We start from the raw sequence: 22,862 nt of genomic DNA on the forward strand, positions 1-22,862 counted from the left end.
ATGAGCAATTCCTCCTCCATCCAGGAGAGAAACACAGCCTGGGACTGATCCTGGCCCAGCAGCTTAGATCCCAGTCCCAAGCTTAAAGCTGCTTCCCTGCTAACTGGGCCCCAGTTCATCCGCATTGCTGGAAAACTGGGAGCTGGAACCAGGAATTAGCTGCTTATTGGCAAGAAGAGGGAAATCTATTAATTGGCTATTGAGATAAAACCCTCCCAGCGATGGGAATGAGCAAATACTCCCCCGGAATTCCTCAGAGCAGTCATGCATCCCTAATTCCCAGAGCGATGCACAGCGCAGCAAGCAAATAAGCAAGGAAACGACCCGAATTACATGCTGGAAGAAGTAAGATATAGCTGTTTTGGTTCAAAAATAGGAAAAATAAATCGTGATCCTCATTGAGATAAGCAAGTCCTGGGGTAGGAACATCTGTTGCTGGTGGGGAAGAGCTTTCCCAAGTCAGAGGGTGACCTGGGAGGTGGTATAGCAGCTCCAGCTGAGCTGGCCGTGGCTTTCCCATCAAATCTTACTGTAAAAATAAGATCCCAAAGGACCTACCTTCCCTCAGGAATCAGCCTGCGCTGCCAGGTCACGCCTGTGTGGGCAGCTCTGCCTGAGCGTTCCTGAGCACGCCTTGGGCGCTTTAATGAAGAAAGTGGCTCCCAAATAACGTGGGATCCAAGGTGAGCAGAAAGGCGTTGTGTATGTCAGTGACAGGAGGTGGGGGAGACCTAAGGAATGATGAAACGATGGTTTTGGGGTACCTATGCTCCATTTGCGGACCTTCGTCTACATAAGCCAAGTGGAGGCTGTGTTCTTCCCCATTCCCACATCTCTTGGCTGTGCAACCCTCCGGCTCATAGAATCATGGACTCACTTAAGCTATAAAAGACCTTTAAGATCATCAAGTCCAACTGCTAACCCAGCACTGCCAAGTCCACCACTAAACCACGTCCCTGAGCACCACATCTAAATGGCTTTTAAATACCCCCCCGGGACGGTGACTCCCCCACCTCTCTGGGCAGCCTGTGCCAGGGCCTGACCCCTCTGGCAGGGAAGGCATTTTCCCTCACACCCAACCTAAACCTCCCCTGACGCAGCCTGAGGCCGTTCCCTCTCGCCCTGTCACTGGTGACTTGGGAGCAGAGACCAGCCCCCCCCTCACTCCAGCCCCTCTCAGGCAGCTGCAGAGAGCGAGAAGGGCTCCCCTCAGCCCCCTCTGCTCCAGGCTAAACCCCCCCAGCCCCCTCAGCCGCCCCCCAGCACACTTGTGCTCCAGACCCTGCCCCAGCCCCGCTGCCCTTCTCTGGACACGCTCCAGCCCCTCAAGGTCTTTCTCAGAGCGGCTCCGTTGTTTGTCACATTGTGTCACATCGTGTCCTTCCATCCATGATGGTCCTTCATCTCAAGGGCGATAAACCTCATCCCCAACTTGCTTTGGGTCCCCAGCGGGGGTGCAGCATCCAGGGCCTGGGCTGGCTCTGGCAACAGCTCTGCTGCCCCGAGAGGTGGCCGATGCCCCATCCCTGGACACATCCCAGGTGAGGCTGGATGGGGCTCTGAGCGACCTGATCAAGCTGAAGATGTCCCTGCTCGTGGCAGGGGGTTGGGGTAGGTGACCTCTAAAGGTCCCTTCCGACCCAAACCCTTCTGTGATTCTATAATAGCTGGGGCCTCGACGCAACAGTGGGAAACCCTGGGGAGACCAAGCTATGGGTGGCCCCCAAGGTCGTCACCCCACATCAGGCCTTGCTCTGCGTCACCTCACCAGGGAGACAACGTGGAAACAGCCGCAGGAGCCGCGCAGGGTTTCCCGGCCGGCACATCCCACAGAGGGAGATAAATAAAACAACCGTGCCCCGAGCGGTTAAGAAAATAATTTGTCAGCCCTGTGGATTTTAATCTTCTGGATTATAATCTTCTGGAATGGTTTTTTGTAAATCTGTCTGTTTGCGAAGTTCATCCCCTCCCCGCAGCCCCTCAGCAGGGACCGAGGTCTCGTGAGGGTGCTCACGACGTTAATACTCCAGTTTGTCCTCGGATGTGCTGGTGGGAATGGGGAGCTGCTTCCCTGGGGTCTAGAGCGGCGCGAGGAAGGGGATGAGATTTTGGGTGAGAGCAGCGTTGAATTGGCTGAGAAAAGCGGGAGCTCAACACAGTGTTGCTAAGCCAGGCAGCGACAGCTTATTTTATTTTATTTTATTTTATTTTATTTTATTTTATTTTATTTTATTTTATTTTATTTTATTTTATTTTATTTTATTTTATTTTATTTTATTTTATTTTATTTTATTTTATTTTATTTTATTTTATTTTATTTTATTTTATTTTACTTTACTTTACTTTATTTTATATTATTTTACTAATTTTTATTTATTTTATTTGTAATTATTTTATTTTTATTTTATTTTATTTTACTTTATTCTATATGAAAGAAAGTACAGAATACAGTCCCAAAGAACTACATAACATCCAGGGAACCCCAACAGAGACAAGACATAACAGTTGGAAACCCCAAGAGCCAAATACCAGCTGATGGTGACAACCCACAGCTGCAAATAGCGGAATATTCCCTCATCTAAATAAAGAGAAATCTGGCCATAAAAGGAAAATTTGGAGATGACCCCCAAGGAATGGAGGGTCACTTGATACCCGTCCTCATGCAGCTCCCTCGACGTACAACGCATCGCTTTCGAGTCAGGCTCCCAAGTGGCCGCTTACCCACGCGCCTCTTTATTCTTCACAGCTGAATTTAATCCCTGAAGGGGTTTAAACCTTTTTAAGTACAAAAAGCTCATGGCAGGGCGAGGAAAACGCTTTGCATTTGAGGACTCTTGGCTGCAAGGATGCGCTTTGGAGCAAAAACCAGCATGTTTTAACCCACGCTACGGGCAGGGTGATTAATGGATTGGGCAGCTCTGGCTGCGAAAGCCTCGGCGGAGGAGCATTTCCACCAGCAAATCCAAGCAGTTGCTGATAAAGCAGATTTTGTCTGCTGAACTGGCAGGAGTTTTCCTGGCAGAAGGATTTGCTCGCCAACGGAAACCGCAGCGGGAGGGGGCTGCCGACGCAGCAGCTGCTGGTCTGCGAGGTCGCCCCTGTCCTGGGGAGGTGATATGGGAACTGCTTTCTCCGGGGAAGCCAGCTTTTTGTATTAAATATTAATATATATTAATATATATAAATATAGATTCATATGTAGTTGTCCTGTGAGGAGCAGGGAGTTGAACTCGATGATCCTTATGGGTCCCTTCCAAATGGAGATATTCTATTATTCTATGACATATTTTTATATTAAATACGAATATATAGGAAACAAAAAGCTTAAGGGCTATGACAGGTAGATAGATAAGAACAAAATAATTTAAAAATGGAAATGAAAAAAATAATGAAAGCATAAAAAAAAGACTAAAGGAACAAAATTATCCTTAATAATTAACAGTGATGTCCTGGGGGATGGCACAGCCCTTCCCTTCCCTGCCAGCGTGGGAGGTGATCTCTCCGAGGAGCAGGTAAAGCCAGAAATTGAGCTTGGGATTACCTGACGGCTGTGGTTTTATTCTAAGTGCTTCTCCCAGGGCTTCAAAGACCACAGTGGCACCGAACCAGATGTTTCCAGCCTCCAGATGTCGTGCCTCCAGATATTTCCAGCTCCTCCTTTCTCCTCCAGCCCTTGCCGCTGCTCTGATAAGATGGGGACAGGTTCTGGGGGGCCACGGAGATGCCGTGCCATGTGCACGTCTCAGGCTGGGCGTAACCCAGCAGCTGCTGTGGGGGCTCCTCGCCCCCCTCCACTGCCTGGCTGGATCCCATCCACCTGAGCTGAGGTGGAAGATGAGGGATGATGGGTCCTGGTCCCAATTTGATTGCTGAAAGCATCCCACGCGCTCCAGCAACGATGCTGGTATTCACCTTGCCGCTGCCCTGGCAGAGCTTTCCCAGCACAGCCGCTATTTTCCTTGGATTTCCCCTAGTTAATTCTTTGATCTTTGTTTCCACCTCTTCATTCCTTCACCCAGAAGGCTTTGCACGTCCGTCAGAAGGAAAATGTCAGGCAGGGGATGGAGCCTCCGGGCTTTCCCCACGTGGGGGTGCCATGCGGATGCAAATCGGACTGGTGCGCATGTCCTACAGCGACGGGGAGGCAAAAGGTAACACCTAAGCAACTGAGACCACTCTTTTTTTTTTTTTTTTGCCATTAAAAAAGAAAATATATGGATTGGGAAAAATGCGATTCACAACGCATGCAAAAACAAGAAGTTATACGGATGGGGGACACGCTTAGCACGCTCTGCGAACCTTATTTTTCCCCATCCGCATAATTTCTCGCTTTCTGCATGCTTTGGCATTCCCCAGTAGAAGAAAAAAAAATATCTCTTTGGAGCTTGTTGTAACCTGGTGTGAGTTGAAGAAACCTTGAAGTGCCTCTTCAGGAGCCCAGGGAATGAATCAGCCTCCTCCAAGTTAAACTGCGGCGGAAGGACTCGTCCTGCAGCCGAGATGGCCGCAGGGGGATAGAGGTCCAGCCGAGCTGGAAGAGAGCCTGCTCAGCGCTGCTACGTCCTGCTTGGGCCTGTTCCACCGCATTTCGGTGAAGGCTGGTACACCCAAGAAGCTTTGTTCCCCGTGCTCTGCTGTCCCAGCCTCTCCCCATTCCTTGCTCATAATGTTTACCATACCTGGAAGGGTGAGACTGGGATTAATCTCCATGAGAACACGTCGAAAGAGTAAATATTTCTTGAGCAGGGACGCTTGGCAGGTTTATGGGGTTTGTTTTGCTCCAAGAACCGGCAGCTTCTCTGCTCTTTTTCTGGCTGTTCGTGACCAGACGTGAACATCAGGGTCTGTTGGAGGCAGGAGGCGTCTGCCCATCTGGAGCAGGACTCAGCCCTTTGTCCTGTCCTGGCATGGGACCATAACAGCTTCCAAGTCTATCCAGGAGGTACTTCTTGGTGCTTTCAAATGGAGGTGACCTCTCTGCTGGTGTAAACCAGGTAAGTCCTAGCTCAACCTCCTCGTTACAGCGGCGTTACCTCCCATCCGACGAGCTGGGAGCAGATGGGGAGGGCAAAGAGAGGAGATGAGGGTTCTGTCCAGCGGTGGGTTGTAGCCCTTGAGGAAGAGTGAATCTGTGGAGCTGCTATGGTCTGGTGTAGGAGTGGGTCCCACAAAACACAGCCCCACAGGGTCCCATCAAATATCCGTTGGTTGCTTTTCTGGTGTGGAGCTGTGCTACACCAGCGGCACATCAGGAGCAGGAGGCAGGAGGTCACTGATACTACTGGAGGAGAGGAAAGAAAAGAAGTGTCTCCATCCAACAACACTCCTGAGGTTTGGGAGCATTTAGACAGCAGGCACAGCTTCATGGACTCATGTTTTGGGATCACATAGCCCCTGGGATGTGGGCACCCAGAGGTGGGTGCAGGGTCTCCTGCCAAGAGCCAACCCCGCACGTTCACCATCAGTGGATGTAACTCCAGGAACACACATCTCTCTTCAACCAGGAGTTGTCACCATCACTTCTGTGGAGCTGGGATGGGACCTGAGGTGTTGCTGCCACCTGCCTTCAACCCGAGGGTGATCTACAAGGTCCAGGGACTGGGGCATCAGCAAGCCTCTACCAGCCTCTTTCCTCCAAACTCTTCCAAGTGACGTGAACATGGACACAGACATCCCAGTGAGCAGCAAGATCACCTGAAGACCTGTTCAGGGTCCTCAAGGTTGGGACACACCTGCTGAGCTGCTCCGGAGAGGCAGTTGTGGAAGTTGCCTTTAGGAAGGTGGCCTTCATCTTCCTGAAGGTGACCTCAAAGGGGTTGATATAACCCGCAGGAAATTATGGCAGTAAGGAGGGGTGCGACAGTAAGAAAAAAGGGATGAAAGAAAAGACTAGAGCTCTGAGGGCATGAGAGACAAAAGGAGACAGCAAAAGGAGGCTCGGACCAGGGAAGAAGAGAAAGGACATCGGGGCAAAAGGCAGGCTGTAAAGACAAGGGAGGAACACTGGAGTTGCAAAGTGCTGAGGTGTGTGACAGCAAATATGAAGATGAAAATGGCCCTTTATAAATCACCAGAAGGACCCTGGGGCGTTGTGGATGCTTTCCACATTGCAAGAGCCTTCCATGTTTGCTCGGTACCTGCGGGAAGACAAGGTTGAGGGGGCACTCACTGGGTCAGATTTACGAATCCCCGAAAGGTGTTGCTGTGTGTTCAGGGCTCTCCCAGTGCAGCCGTCCCAGCTTGGTTTCACCTGGAAAGAACCAAGGATGTGTGCTCTGGGGCTGCGTTTCCAGAGCAAACCAACTCACTTGCGTTGAGTGGGACGATCAGGGCACTCACCACAAAATTTCTTGTTGCTCTGAATTAAAATATTGTCTTTGAATCCTTTGTGCTCAGCAGTGCAGACCTCCTTCATGCTGCCTCACCACATGGTCCATAGCAGCAAATACGCCTTTGACAGTGGAGGAGGCAGCATTCCATCTCCATCCCATAGGGCTTACCGTACCTGTGCCTGAACACCCTCCAGGATGCATTCCCCTTTTTAACAGAGGGTCATTTGGGGAGAAGGATGGTTCCATGCACAGTGGTCATGGAAAGAAGAGGTCTGATGGACACGTGGGAAACCCCTTCCCCATGGTGAAGCCCAGAGCCAAGCTCATGGGTCTGGCTGTCTCCAGGTCGTGTGTTCACAAGTCAAGGTGGTGTGGATTGCTCCCGGTTGCCTGGCTTTGTTGTGAGAAAAGACAGGAAAGGACGAGGGTGGTTGCAGTGTAGTAAGGCAGACTTGCCTGCACGCTCAGCAATGGTGAAACTGGACCCCTGAAGCTGCTCAGAGGGCGGCCACAAGATCCTACTCTGAGATAAGGCTGAGCTGAGGGCTTCAGCAGGCTCCAAAAATAGAGGTGCTGCTCACGGATGGCAGATCTCCAGCTGGCTTTTATATCTTTAGCAACCAGCGCCTGTATTGATGTGCAAGGTCAGATCTGTAAGAGCATCTTCTTAGGTTTATGAGAACTTCTCCACGCCTGGGGGTTTCCCACACCTTCCTTGGAAGTACAAGCAGCTGTCAGACTGACAAACTCCTACTCTAAATTGACTCTGGCTTGATGGGCATGGATCTGATCCCAAAAGCAGTGTTGGCCCTGCTCCCCTGGGCACCTCCTCAGCATCTCCAGCTCACAGAGACCTTCTGCTGCCAGCCCTGGCTTGTGCAGGAGCACGTCAAGATAGGGCTGTCGCCTCCGTTGTCCCCCCTGCATGAGCTGAGCAACGCGTGCGCTCCTGCTATAAATTCCCCTGCCCACCCATGCGTCACTGCCCCTCTCCCCCATTTCTTGTTAATGTGTAACTCGAAACTCGCTGGGGCGCATTTCTGTGATCACAATGTTATCTGTTCCCGGCTGGGCGCATCCCTGCCTGCTCGGACCATGGGTATTTTTATCAACGAGTAGATGGTATCGTGTGGAGAACAGTGGATGGGGAGGGCTGAGCACTCTGGAAGGTTTCCCTGGATCCCTCCAGGGCAGCTGAGAAAAAGTCTTTCTTGGACAGAGGGTGAACAACCACCCGAGAGAGGTTTTGCAAAAATGTGTCTGAGAGTAGTTTTGGGGACCAGGAGCTCAACAGGGCTCAAGGGTGTTGTGTGGATAGGAGAAGATGCGGGAAGCACTTCTCCTCCTTATTTACCAGCCGGAAGGGGACTGCCGGATTGCTTTCTGTGTCTATGGTGGATGTTCAGGAAGGACATGGCACCTCCAGCACTGAGTGGTTTATAGAGCAGACACATGTTGATCAAAAGTGGTGTGGGTAGAGCTGGTTGACCCACAGAACGGGGGGACAGAGGAGACGCTGGCACCTCGCTGCACCATCCCATTATCAGAGCACTGCTCTGCACCAAGGGCTTGGCCACATGGGGACCATATCAGCCCGCAGCTGCCTGGACTGGAAGGAGATGGTTGCGGCCCTGGTTATCAACACCAGCCGTCCCCGCCACCCTGGCACCGGTGTTTCTCCTGGTGCTTTTGCATGCAGACATCTGCATTCACCCTGACCAGCCATAGTATCTGTTTCACCTCTCTTCCTACAGCCCAGAGCAGCAGTAGGGAGGAAGAAGCAGTGTCCTGCTTGGAGATAAGCCCATTCCAACCCCAAACATCCCCATCTTTGAAGCCCAGGAGAATAACTGTGGTTCAGCCACGGGAAATTGCCTTAAATCCTGCAAGAACCTTCTGCCAGCACCTTCTCAAAACAAAAGACAAACCTGGCAAGTCTCCTCCTGACATTGTGACCCCAAGCCCAATCTTCTCTTTTCTTATGCTTCACGTTTTTCACGCTGCTACCGTGTTCACCGCTGAAGCGATGGTTGGATCAGGATAATTTTTTCCTTATAAATTTTTCTACTGCTTCTGACCACAGCACTTCTGTAGTGCAACTCATCAACATTCACATCCCTTCCTCTCTCCTTTCTTGGAAACATCACCATCTGATTCCTCTTCCTCTGTTTCAATCTCGCCCATGAAGTGGGTGAGACCGCAACACCAAATATTGCATCCAGTGGCACACAAATGAATCCGTGCTGAGGTTTTGATTGCTTGGACAAGTTGTAGGAGCCAAAAGCATCCTTTCAGGGAGGGATCCCATCACTGTTGGTTCCTCCAAATAAGGACCTGTCCCTGGAAGCCAGTCAGGGGAAGAAAACAGAGATTCCCTGTGCTCGGCACTGGGGAGGCCCCACCTCGACTGCTGGGCTCAGGTTTGGGCCCCTCGGGACAAGAAGGGCCTGGAGGGGCTGGAGCGTGTCCAGAGAAGGGCAGCGGGGCTGGGGCAGGGTCTGGAGCACAAGTGTGCTGACGGGCAGCTGGGGGGGCTGGGGGGTTTAGCCTGGAGAAGGGGAGGCTGAGGGGAGCCCTTCTCGCTCTCTGCAGCTGCCTGAGAGGGGCTGGAGTGAGGGGGGGGCTGGTCTCTGCTCCCAAGTCACCAGGGACAGGGCGAGAGGGAACGGCCTCAGGCTGCGTCAGGGGAGGTTTAGGTTGGATGTGAGGGAAAATGCCTTCCCTGCCAGAGGGGTCAGGCCCTGGCACAGGCTGCCCAGAGAGGTGGGGGAGTCCCCGTCCCTGGGGGGGTTCAACCACCGTGTAGCCGTGGGACTTGGGGCCATGGTTTAGGAGGCCTGGGGGTGTTGGGTTGGGGGTTGGCCTTGATGACCTGAGAGGTCTTTTCCAAGCTTAACGATTCTGTGATTCTATGAGAAGAAGCTCCTAAGAAAACCCCATGGGGAACTGTGACCTTTGTGGTCGTTGACTGGGCCCTGCTCCAAAGGCAGCACTGTAAGAAGACAGGAAGAGGGGACATCAGGGGATGGGTGGGTGGCCTTGGAGATGCTCGTCCACGGATGGGTGGAGACCTTGGAGTTACCCATCTTCCGCCAAGGCTAGGAAGGAAGCAAAACTAGGTATAAAGCTGAAAGTGTGGCATAAGGCAAGTTCCTAATTTTTTTTCCCCATTTTGTGGAAGGCACACACTTCTTCAGGAGGGTGGGTACAGGGGACACACGGACTTAGAGCTGGGCCTTGTCGTGCAAGAGGGGAACTGAAACTTCCCCCGTGAAGGAAAAACAGTAGGAGCAATGTGCTGATGTGTCTCTAGCTGCTTTGATTTAATTCCTATGAAACTCTTCGGTATGAAGAACTGCATCTCTTTTACAGAAATGATGCTCTGTGGTCAAGCACTGCGCTCGCTAAAGCAAAGTGCCTGTAAAACACCGGCCTGAGAGCAGAAGTGGTTCGTCTCTGCTGTAAATGAGCAAAGGTGCAGAGATCAGCCACACTACTGCCTGCTTTTCCTGCCTCTTCTTTTTGCCAGTGAAATGATCTTATTTGGATGGTGAGGCTTTGAGACCTGTGAAGAGATGAAAACCCCAATACGTGAAAGAAAATAGACCAAATGGCCCCAGAGACTTTTATTCCCCTGGAGCTGAACATGCCCTGAGAAAAGAGGTTGTGGCTGTAATTATCAGATCTAATCAAAGCGTTTTAACAATAAGTAATTCCCTATTTAACTTCCACATGTAAAAATACAGATGTATGAGTGTTTTGAATTTTCTACAAGCACGTTCATCTTGCCTGGCCATCAGAAAGCAGCAACTAAACCCGTACAAAGACTAATTTCAGGGCTGATATCTCATCAGTACAAAAGACAGAACAGCCTCACGTTACTCTCCCAAAGCTGAGTTCATTCAACCTTGGTATGTTATCAACAACTTCCCAGCAGCACTAAATAAACCTGGGCTCAGGTGTGCTGGCTGAAAGGCTGCTGGATTTATACACCCCCTGCACAGAACCAGCCCGTCCATACTAGAAAGACCTGCCATTTTCCAGAGCAAATTGCTTTTGCTGCTTTGAGTGCATTGCTCATGCCCTGTGAAAGGTTTTTCTTCTCTGGGAATGGTTGATAGGTTACAGTGGCAAACAGTAAAATCTACTTACCAAGCCCAGTCTTATACAATAGCTGCTCTGGAGAGTGAGTTTTCATCTCTGAGTCATAGGGGAAATGAAACAAGAATTTATTCTGTTTTTAATTCTATGAAATATTTAATCCCTTTACTTTGCCTATTCACAAGTGCAGATCGTACATCCGGAAAGTCCCGGTATTTAGAGGCATAAACACGAGCTTAGCTAAGCCTTATCATGGCTGTTCAGCATATAGAGAGAAGATGGACATCTGGAAATACATGGCTTAACAAAGCTTAGAAAAAGGCCTGGATCTGGCTGGCGTTTGTGTGAGCAAAATTGTGCCACAAAGCCCAAGATCTCACAGGTGTGCTCATGGTACGGAAGCATCTAAAACATGCAATATAAGGTTTTCTGTCCTTTCTTGCTGCTGCCGCCTTCACAGGGACATTTTGCTGCTAGCGTTTGCTTTTCCACATGCCCAAACTCCCCCAAAAAAATATTGTGCAGGGCTGGCTGCGTTGCAGAGAATATCTGACTCATTTGCTGTACCCTGCTTGGCTGCTGATTGCGGCAGGTCCCAAGTCAGGCTGGGACATGACAGGGAGCCTGGCAACATGGGAACGCCCTGAGCAGCCCTGTGCCATTAACACCCGCAGCTCCTGGCTCTGGGATAGCAGCTGGGATATATATTAGTGTTTACAGGACGTGAGTAGCCTCCACAGTTGCACAAGCCGAGATGAACTTTGCAGGCAGAGCGTCCCCGTATCCCAGGTGAGATGGATTCACCAGGCAAGGTCAGGAAGGAAATGCTGCCTGAGGGTGAAGGTTGCCCTTGCCAGGATGTGGGAGCATTTTCCTTCTCCTGAGCATCCCTTTTCTGGTTGCAGAAGTCATTTCCCAGGGCTGGGCAGTGTCTTGGACCAACCTGCTTCTGATCTCACTGAGCCCTAAATATAGCCCTTTGCCTTGCCCATGTTTTTGTCAGCCCTCCGTGGCCTCCCCTTGTCCCACTCCTCCCCAAAGGTCCACTCATTTGTCACTGTCCTGTTGGGGACACCTAGATACGGCCCATGCACAGGGACCCCAAATAAGGGTGTCACTGGGTGGTATGGGGACATGGCCTAGATACTGTCCTCTAAGAGTAGGACTAAATCTGGCCAAGCAGAAGCTGCCATGTCTTGAGCTGATGCCCATAAGAGCTGGATTTGAGCTGGAAGGCCCCTGTGTGTGTTTATAGGGATGGTCAAGGCTGGGGAAATCAGGACAGGGCAACCCTAAAAGTGGTGTGGGTGTGAGGGGTGGCAGCCATCCCCTCCCCAAGTAAGGCATCTACGTGGGATCTCCATGAAACACTGGAAAAGCACAGGACAGGGAGCATTGCCTAACCCCAACCCTAACCCTCACCCTGGCCCTAACTCTAACCCCAACACTGGGGAGGGTCTGCGGGTGAATCTGTGCTCCCCAAACCCTCAACAGAAAGGGCAGCTGGGTGGTGCTTGGGACGGGTGCAGGCAGGGAATGCCCAACGTATAAGGGGGCAGGAGGCAGGGGGTGTTTCCATGCTGGTGGGACAGGGGTCAGGGCCATCGTCCTGTGAAGAGGGTCCTTTAGATAAGGAGCTGACGGCATTGAGGCAGCCCCAGGTGCCAGGCAGCGCCGAGTTGACCCCACAAGACCTCGGCACACATGCATGAGAAGCATGAAACTCCTCTTAAACCCAAGCATAAACTCATGATGACTTTTCCTTTCTCTTGCCTGATGATGAAATGCGTGAACTCTTCAGGAAGTGAATCGGGCAGCCGGGAGAAGAAGGGATGTGAAGAGTTAACCCAATTTCTGGCTGCAGGCTGTTGATCTCACAGGCAAAATGTCCCACTGCAGCTGTACTTCTGATACCCTCTTGTGCACGCTCCAGGGAGGGCTGGAGGACCACGGCACACTCAAGCACTCTTTTATCAACCTCCATCACTCTTGTAATCGCCTGCATGATGGGATGGAGAATGCTCAGCGAGTTTGGGAACACCACCAGGGGAGCATGGTTGACTCGCTGGAGGAAGGGCTGCTGGAGGGATCTGAAGAGGTTCAACAAGGACAAGCGCAGGGTCCTGCCTCTGGGACATGCTGGCTTTGTGCAACAGGCGAGGCTGGGATTGCCAGCTGGAAGCAGCCGGTGGCCACAAGTTGCCCCCAAATCAGAAGTGTGCATTTGCAGCAGTGAAGGTCAAACATGTCCTGGGTGGCATTTGCAAGAGTGCAGCCAGCAGGGCCAGTGCAGGGATTCCTGCTCTCTCTTTGGCACTGGTGAGACTGTGTCTGGGCAGTGGGTCCAGTGTGGCACTCCCCAGTACGAGGCAGAGGGTGACAGATGGGCCCAGAGGAGCCACCAAGCTGGAGCTCAGGACATGGAAGGAGAGGCTGAGAGATACGTGTGCGAGGAAAAGGCCAAGGGGGATTTTATTGCTCCCTGCAGCTCCCTGCTGGGATGGCGCGGAGGAGATGGAGATGGAGGTGCCCAGTGACGGGACGAGAAGCAGCGTTACAAGTTGCAAAAAGGGAAACTTCCATTAGATACTAGCAAAAAAAAATCCCATAATGGTAGTTAAGCCTTGGAAGATGGCCCAGAGAGCAGGAAAACCTCCATCTTCAGAGACAGACAAGCCAGTCCTGGACACAGCCTGACCTTGTTGAAGGTCGGGCTGGGAGCAGACTTGGAGCAGAGGTCCAGAAGGTCAGACTTGGAGCAGAGACCCCAGATGACCCACCCAGCTTCAGCTGTGATGAAGCTTGGGCTCTGATGGACAAACTCCTGGCAGTAAGTCCCCAATGGTGAGGCAGAAACCCACCCAGGACCTGCTAACGGGGAGTAGGGATGGAGGACACAGGCATGCCCCCACCCTGAGCACCAAGGGGGCCCCTGCTCTGTCCATGCCATGGTTTCCCAGCATTCACTGGGCTTTTTGTTTTCTTCACCTAAAGCCAAGTGATGTCTCATTTCCTCCACCTGGCAACAAGTTGGCTTCCTCCATAGCCAACAAATTTCTCATTTGACATATCCCCCAGGGATCCTTTGGAGACCTGCATGCACCCCCACGGGGAAAGCCCCTCCATCTGCTCTGAGGTGTCCACCGTCCCTTGGGGCCTCACCGGCTCTTGGCAGAGCAGGACAGGGAGATGTGGTCACCAGCAGCTCCATCCTCCCCATAGAATGTCTCCTAGGGCTCACAGGAGAAACAATGGTGGTACCCAAACCAGACCAGACCCCTGGTCCTACTGATGTCACCCCATTTCTTAGGTTGATGCTCAAAATTTGGGACGAGCGCCCCAGAGCCGAAACCGAGACAGCAAAATGTGATAATGTGCAAAATGATTCCCTGGCTGTTGTAAACAATGAGAAAATAGTATGGAAATGTAATTAGCTAATGCAAATAAATCATTCAGCTTCATTCCACTGGCGTGGTTTCGGTTTAGGCTCTTGAGGAGGTGTGGAGGTGTAATACTTGCTCCATACTCACCTTTAACAGATGGGGAAACTGAGGCACGGGCTTTCCCTCACGGTGAGCAACCAGTGTGGCCAGCAAGCATGCATAGACATGATGACAGGACCGAGGATGTCACTGGCTGCCCCATCCCTGAGTCCCAGAGCAAAGACACCCTCCTCCTGAGCAATCCTTCCACCCGTGGTGCTGCTCTCCATCCATTACAGAGCTCATGGGCATCTTGGAGGAGGCCAAAGCCTGGTGCAGAGCTCGCGCCCCAATTTCTGGGGCGGCTGGTCCCACACGCCTGCCCTTTCACCCCTGTCACTGTGCCCAGCTGGGTTTTAGGGTTACTTTGGGAGCTGAATTTCAGAGCAGAGGACACCCATCAGCTTTGCAGTAGGTCTCCCAGATGCCCTAAAACCACGTCGGTGTGAGATCACCATGTCCCACCTCCGCATGGCCCACGGAAGATGACCACAGATCCTTCACCCTGGTCTTTGTGGGGACATGCAGAGGTTGCCCTGGTCTCCAGGGCTCTGCTGAGCTGGTTAGCGCAAGCAGTGAGCCTTGCCTAAAGTTGCCCATCAGCTTTTCCCATCGGTCCAAGCTGTTGCCATCACCCCATAGCTGTGGTGGGACAGGGAACATGGAGCCAGAGGGGTACGGAGGATCATCACTGTGCCGGGGGATTCCCCAGCCCGGGGGACATGGGAAGAAGCAGGGTGCTGTGTCCCAAAATAGCTGCCTCGTTGCAAAGGAAAGGTCAGTGGAGAGCCAATCTGTAGGGCTCCATGAGAGCGGCAGGGTTTCCTCCTGCCACAGGAAGGTGAGTGACTCACTCCTATGGAAACTGGAGGGACGGGGGAGAGGCAATCCCTCTCCCTGGTGGCCGTCTATCTAGAGATAAATCTCCACCCACTTCCCTTGCAAATACCTGCTCCTGAAAATATCCGTTCCTGGCTTTTCTTATCGGATGGTCTGTTTATTCCGAAAATCATGGAGCCCCAAGGGTCCTTGCTGTGGCTCCAAGCACATCCCAAGGCTTTGCCATGGCCATCCCACGAATGATGCATTGAAAGGGAGAACCTGGCCAGTCCCCATGCCTGGAAACACCAGGAAACACCTGCAAGCACTTAGCTAAGGGAAGGGTCTTCCTTGTGGTGTTTTCTAACCAGGAAGAGGTAGATCCCGGTGTCGATGAGACCGTCTATTGTTTCTACGTGAGTCTGTGGTTCAGTTTTAATGACAGCTACCAGCTTGTGGGTAATGGTGGGTTCATGGGCCAGACCGTGTCCAAGGTGTTCTTCAGCCTGGTAACGTGTGAACCATGCACCGTGCCCCAGTCCCTGTCCAGGCTACACCACGATGGGTAGGACAAGTCTTGAAAGGGAGCAAAGCCATCATCTATTTCCACAGGTACCGTGTGCATGGTCCATCTCTCACTGTAAACCCAGGGCTTTCCCCTTGACTTGAAATAGTCTGGGAAGTGTCTGCTGGTGACCACCCTCCAGCCATTCACTTTGCAGCCCAGAAAAGGCCAGCTCAGCTTCTCCTATCCAAAAAGACCTGCCTGAATTGCTAAAAGGAGGATCAAGACCTGGCTTGCATGGCATGAGGCCCTATGTCATGCGTCAAAGCGCCCTTCGGTCACTAGATGCCTAAGCTGGACACATGCTTATATTAAATAAGGCACAAAACATTAATACATAGGGCAGAGACTGTGGGGAAGAAGCAATGTTAAATGAGAGGGCCACCTTGGCAAGAGGCAGAGGGGTCTCCCCATGGATGTCTCTAATGCAGGACACAATTTTACTGGCTTTTGTGAGAGGTTAGAATCATGGAATCATTCAGGTTGGAAAAAAACTTTAATATCATCAAGTGCAACTGTTAAAGGCTGCAGGGTGAAATTCAGGTGGCAGCTAAAAAAAAAAAAAGACCTGGTTATCTACTGGTCTCAGCAAAATTCCCTGGCACTCATCCAGTTGGAGACAGAGACTTGGGGCTCAGGAGTTGGACTTGTTGACCCTTATGGGTCCCTTCCAACTCAGGACATTCCATTCCATTCTATTCTATTCTATTCTATTCTATTCTATTCTATTCTATTCTATTCTATTCTATTCTATTCTATTCTATTCTATTCTATTCTATTCTATTCTATTCTATTCTATTCTATTCTAGCACAGCAGAGCCATGACAGAGCAGGTCACAGTGCTGCTCCATCACTGGCATGTGTTGGCACCTTCAGCCTGACGTCAGGCTGCTGGGATCCCCTGACCAGAGGGTGACAGGATAACTCAGGTTGGAAGGGACCTCAGTCCCTTCAGTCCCTCCAGTCCCAGGGGCATCTCTGGGGTGAGACCAGATTGTGCAGGGCTTTATTCAGTTAGGTCTTGAAAACCTCCCAGGACGGAGGTTGCAGAACCTGTTAATGGTAGAGCAATTTTCCCTTATACTCATCCTGAAATATGAGTGGTGGCAACATTGGCGGTGTTGCCATGATAATCAAGACCCACTCAAGCAGGTCTCCTTGGCCCTCATCATGGGAAGAGAATGAAGGCAACAATCCCAAGGAGCACCACCATCACCTCTCCTGGGAAAGCCCCACTGGCACCAGGAGCAGCCCTAGGGGACACGGGGAAGGAGCCCTTCTCGTTAAAGAGTGTTCCAGGCTGCTTCTTGCAAACTTGGATGCCACAGGTTTGGTCCATCCAGCTGAAAAAATGATGCTGTTATAAAGGTTTATGTCTCTTTGCAGAGGACACAGTACAGGTCCCACTATCCTTCCTCCCCCGTCTTCTGCATCACAGACTGTCAGCTGTCTCTCCTTCCTTGGCGATAACAGCATCATCATTTCTCTTCCCCTTCCCTCTCTCCTCGCCTACACATCCTCTGCTCCTTAGGCACAACTTATCTTTTCATTTAGAGATGGCCTAACTGATACCCACTTCATTAAGCACTCCGTTGTCCTCCCCTCGTATCTGTAGCTTGGAAACCCGTTCCTTTGATTCCAGGACTTGTCTGGGCAAAAACCAAGCACAGGACCAACTGTACAAGTTGGTCAAATAAACACTGTTGCCTCCAAAGATTGTTATGCAAATCTGGACTTCCCAGGACTGCTCGGCCGAGGACTAGGAGTGGATTTACAAGGAAATAACCATTTGACCTGGAGGAACTGGCTTCTGTTTAGCTAAGTCCTGCTGATAGCTACATCCCCAGGTCACCCAGGATGTTGAACCTGGTGCTGGTGACAAGGCCACTCCTGGCCAGGGGGTCTCTATCACTGGGAGTGCACACGCGGCACCACGATGCTCTTGCTCCGCGTCGGTCCTATCAGCAATCCTAAGCAAAGGAGCTGGGCTGAGAGACTCCAGATTAATCCCTGGAACGTGACCTTTAAATGCTGGGAGTGGTGGGAGAGTTATTTTAACTGTGGTGGCAAAGATCCAAATAAGAAACACCAGCCAGGCCCTAGATAACAATATTGGACTCCTGCCGAGGACACCAGCTGGGAGCGAGCCTTTGGGCTGGTCTCCCTCCTGGGTGGTGTGTTATCGTGGGGTGGACAGAAGAAAGCAGGTGCCTCCTATCTCGCCTAGTCAGAGATTAAAAAAATTACACGTCCGTGATGGTGCACCCAACCATCAGCCTGCATTTCTCCGGGAGAAATCCACGTGGACCCAATTTCCCGTCTCCCCAGTTGCTCTGACCCCGCTCCAGCCATGGCCAGGGAAACAGGTATGGGTCACAGAGCTTTGGGTAGGCTTTGTCAGTGCAGTTTGGGTTTAATTAGTGTTTTAAATGAGAAAATATGAAAAAAAAAATGCAAGAAAATTTAATCTTGATGATAGGAGGGGTTTTAAAATAGAGTAGCTGAATTGCATCCATCCTCTGCAGGAAGGTGTTTGTTGAGAATTGAAGTGGACCTGATGCTGGTCTGCTTCAAATGGGCTTTATATCCATGGGGAAGCTGCTAAGGGATGACTTGGGTGCAGGAGGATGCCACCAACCTTCTTCCAAAGGGCAAGAAGCAGGATGGGTCCCTGAGGAGGGTGGTTGGAGTATGGTGAAGGTGTAATGCTGCACTCCCCATCCTCAGCTGCTCGTCAGATAGGGATGTGTTTGGTTTAAGGGTCTAACAAGGGACTTGGTGTGGTTCTTTCACCCGTATGAAACGTTAATTTAGATGGACATCTCCAAGGGGCCACACACGGGCTGGACTCAAGCTGGCATCGCTTGTGTGCGTGCTCTCCCAGCCCTGCCGGGGCAGCCTGGGGCTGTGCAAATCTCTTGTTTTCCAGGCTGAGCTGGATAAGGAGCACGCAGCATAGATGCCTGCATGGCATCCACAGGGAGCAGCAGCTTTCTGGGGTCCACGCATCCATCTGCCTTCCCAGCACCATGCCTGGGGTTGTATCAGCATGAATCTCGCTGAGGATGCAAAGTTTATTTTGGAGCAGGAGGGGAAGGAAGTGAATTCAAAAGCCCCATATTGAGAACAAGTATTTTTTTTGAAACAAAAGGATTCCAGGGTGGGACCCTGCGCTGGTGCCCGTGGTCTCACTGCTGGGAGCCGAGAGCAAGAATAATGACACAAAAAACTACTGTAAAATGGTTTTACCACCACCACCAATGGGAACTTGCTCCTGAGCATCTCTTGTCTGCTGGGTCCTTCATGAGAAATAGATAAAAAGTGGGAGACACAGGACGCTATGGGGGTCCTGCCACCCCATCCCATAAACCAACCCCCAGCTGGACAAGGCAGAGCAAAACCTGCTGCGGTCCCAGGCTGTGCTTCCACCTTCAGGCTGAGAAGGGACCCCACCGAATTTGGGGGGGCAAGTGGACCCCACGATCCAGCTGCCCACGCCCACTATGTCCCGCCACGCTGGTACGAGGGGTCCCTGCATGGTTGGACCCACACCTGCCTGGATCTTCACCAGCTCTGCAAATAGAGAAAGGAGAAATAGAGAAATGAGCCTTTTTCAGGGCAGCCTCTCCCTGAGCACTATTTTAGGCTTAGACCAGTACGTGGATGGGTCACCACTGCTGCTGTTTTTAGGAAGGCTTGGTTTCGGGACATGTGCTTATCTGTTCTCTTCGACACCAGGATCAGTGCACAACCCCTTCCAGCAGCACCAGCCATGCTCAGGGCGAGATCTCTCCTCCCGGCCGCCTCTTTCAGGACCTCCTGTTGTTGCAACTCACACAAAGACTCCAAAACCCGGCTCTTGAATAAGGCCTTCTTTGTTTGTTTGTTTGTTTTTTAATCTCAGTTTTATTTACTATTTTCTGGGCAGTCCCAGGGGAAGATGCAGAAGAGGAATCAGCAAAGAGAATTGCAAATTTTGGCGGAATACTCAGCATCTCCACTTCTAAGAAAGCCATTGATGGGATCAGCAGCAGCAGAGCTGAGGCTGACACCCGCCGGGGAGGAAGGCTGACCCCATCAGCCTGCAGCATTGTAGTGACCCCCCCTTCCTCCCTTACGGTGCAGAACCACATCCGCCACTGCCACCACACGCTTGCTGAGAGCCAGCCTGCACTGCCCGCAGCACACGTAGCCCAAGCCGATGGGTTAATTTTAACATGCCTGCTCCAGTGCGTTGTGTTTATTTAAAGGTCTTTACAGAAGCAACACTGTCAGCCACAACGGGATCCTTGTGCTTCGGGGCCCGGCAGCTGGCTCCTGCCACCTGGGAGGTGGTGGCAGCACCAGAATCGCTCTCTGCAAGCATCCTCCTGAGGGAGGGGGACGTGCTTGGAGGTTGCAAACGCCTCCAAAAAAGCTGGGTTATGTAGGAGCTTGGAGGGAAAGCGAGCGGCTGGAAGCCTCGCACCTCCACCACCCTCCTGCTCTGAAACTTCATGGCTGGTTGAGGAGGAGGTTTGGGGCATCACTCAAGCTCAGTCAGGAGGAAACGAAAGCCGAGCTAAAAAAACACCCCAACCGCTGTTGTAGAATAAAAAATAGACTGCCATGGCTAAAGCCTCAGAGCAAAGCCCTCCCTGCACTGAAGCAATGCAGAAAAGATCAAGTCCCGCTGCCTCCAGCTGCTGCCTCCAGCAAGCATCGTGTGCATCAGGTGTCCTCCAAGTGCCCCCTTCCCCAAGCGGCAGCAGCTGGATGCGGCCCTGGGCAGCAAAGGTCCCCTGTGCCCTGTCTGCACCCGCTCGTTGGTTCTTGTTGCAGGGATGAGTGGAAAAGGGTGGAGGGTGCCTTTCTGTGCTCAGCACCCTCCCACCCGCTACTGTGGTGGTGGCTTTTGGGTGCTGCTTCCCCAAATGCCATCAGCCTCAGGGATGGCAGGAGGAGATCCATATAGGAATGCGTACATATGATGGACAGAGGGACTGGCTTACGGTGCTTTTCCAGCCCCAACTCCCACCTCCAACACCTCTTTCTCTAATCAACCCTGCTTTGGAGCTCGGTTGGCTGCTGGGAAGGTCTTCCCATGTCTCCAAAGCACCCAGCGGGTACCAACCCCGTCTGACCTCATCCCCTGCACACCCTGTTGGCATTGACCACCATGAACAGATGCTTCATCCTCCAGCTGGATTGGGTTTTGCTGGCTCATATACCCTTAAAAGCTGCTGACAGTCCTAATTAGAGCACCCTGGGTGGAAATTACAGGCACACTGGGGAGCTGCAAAATCATATCTGCTCCCACGGGATGTCTGGCTCCTGTGGGGTGTCCCTCCTGCATGCCTGCTCACGCAGGGAGTATTTCTGCCTCCCAGTTAGGTGGCAGAAGATCTTACCAGCGAAGAGACCACGAGAAGTGATCCAATGCCCACGGCCAGGTTGGATCAGGGCATCGCTTTGCACTTATATAGATTTAGATGAGTGTTCATGAGCCTTTCCTCTCCCACCAACAAACGCGAGGCAGGTTTGCAGGCTCAACCCAACACATCTGCAAACTTTCCTCCTTTCTTCCACTAAAGCTTTATAAAAAACAAAGAAAAAGAGATGTGATATATCCCAGCTTGTCTCAAGTGCTTCTGCCAGTGTCCCCTTGCCCACACTGCAAATTTAAGGTGCACCCATAGGTGCAGCACAGGGGTCTGCTGTGGCCACCCTGACCTTACTGGTCCTCCCATTCCTGTATCACATTCCTTCCCACTAGGCAACATGGAAATGTTTTGAAAGCATCTTAGAAACCTGCGTCGCTGCCAAAACAGTTGAAAAATGAAGCTGTGAAGGGAAACGCGGGGCTGCTTTCCAGCTCGGCTCGAATGGGTATCGCCACTCACCTCCGTCTTCTGCAGTGCAGCTGCACAAATCATTCACTTCTCAACTGGATTTAAAGCATCTGCCTGTTTCTTTGCCTTGTTTGAGCTTCTTTGCAGCTGAAAAATGGAGATTTTGGTGGGTGGGAAGCTCTTTGTTTGGGTGCCCTGGGCAATGGGTGACTATCACCTGCATGAAGGATGGAAATGAGTAAGGGGCGTTAGGGTGGACATCGGAGGGTAACAACCCTCCTGCCATCTCTCTCACACCCAAATCAGTGCAGAAATGTCAAAAAATGAAAAAACAGGGGAAGGAGAGGCTTTTTCTTGCAGGGGACAATGAAGCTGGGAAGCTCCTGCTTGCTGGAAGCTGCTGGGACTTCAGCCAGGCTTGGAAAAGGTCTGATGGGAAGATGAGCCTCCAGAGGACCACTTCCCTACTCCAAGCAAGCTTTTAAAAAACATCATCTCTTTCTTGTTGAAGCATCCAGCACTAAGCTGCCGACCAAACCTCTCGGCCGGTCATGGCCATAATTAATCACCCCTTGACGTGAAAAAGCCGTCTGCCTCTTGTCTTGAGTTGTTTGGCTTTATCTCACAGTAGAAGAGCTGCGGGTGTTCAGACCTCAGAGGACGAGGCTGGGGGAGACGGCGCCAGGCGAGGGCTGCTGAGCAGCAGCGATCGCCTCGTGGGCCAGAGCTCATGCAAGGACAGAGAACAAATCTCTGGACATTATTCACATCTCCATCCATCATCTCTGGACATCATCCTTGCTTTGGAGGGAGCCAGGGTGAAGGATTTGGAGGATGAAGCCAGGGTGCTGTGGTCCAGTTAACCCAACCCTTGCCCTAGAAATGCTTCCAAATCCTAGAGAGATGGGCTTAACTCAGCACCGCGCTGGCATCCTGGCAGGGCACTGTTAGGCAGCTTCACTGGTCTGAACCTCACTCAACAGCTCTGCTCAGGCATCTCCTACCCTCTGTGCAAGAAGCAAGCCTGTCCTTCCTCCCTTATCAGCCCCAAATAGCTGCGACATGATGTATTGTTTTCCCTCCTCAAACAAATTACATCAGAAGAAGGAAACAGGCTTTTTTTTGTTGTTGTTTGCTGGCATGAATGTCCGTCAGCAGGATCGCTGCAGCACCGTTTCCGTGCCAGATTTCATATCCTCTTTGCACTGGCTAATGCCTCCTTTGCCAGCTGCCCCTTTCTACTCTTGAATAATAGATGGCATCGGTGCTCTTCCCCTCCTCCCTTGGGGGCTTTATTGTCCCCCCAGCCATATCCAGGAGGGCCAAGGAGCCCCCACGTGTAATCAGATCCAGCGGCAGAAGGAGGATCTGGCTTACGCCCACGGACGCAGATGGGGAATACATGGGGGAGCGCTACGGCTTGCTCTGCCCTCGCGGTGGTGGAAAACAACTGGACCACCTGCACGTGATTCAGTGGGGCTTGTTCTCCAGCCCCATCCTGTCCAGAAACCCTCCAGCCCCCCCCCTCCCCGACTTGAAGTATTTTCAGCCCAGGTGATTAAGCCCCACCGGGGAGGTAAGGTTAAACCTGGCCATTGCTTCACTTGGGCATCAATCATCTGCTGGGAGAGGGCATGCTGCGGAGAGAGTGGTGGCCCTCCATGGCTTCCTGCAGCTTCTTGGGAGGCTGTGCTGTGCCACGATTCAGTGGGGACAGACCTCAGAGCATCTC

Source organism: Phalacrocorax carbo, chromosome 1 (genome assembly GCF_963921805.1).
Source record: "Phalacrocorax carbo chromosome 1, bPhaCar2.1, whole genome shotgun sequence".
NCBI classification, from domain to species: Eukaryota; Metazoa; Chordata; class Aves; order Suliformes; family Phalacrocoracidae; genus Phalacrocorax; species Phalacrocorax carbo.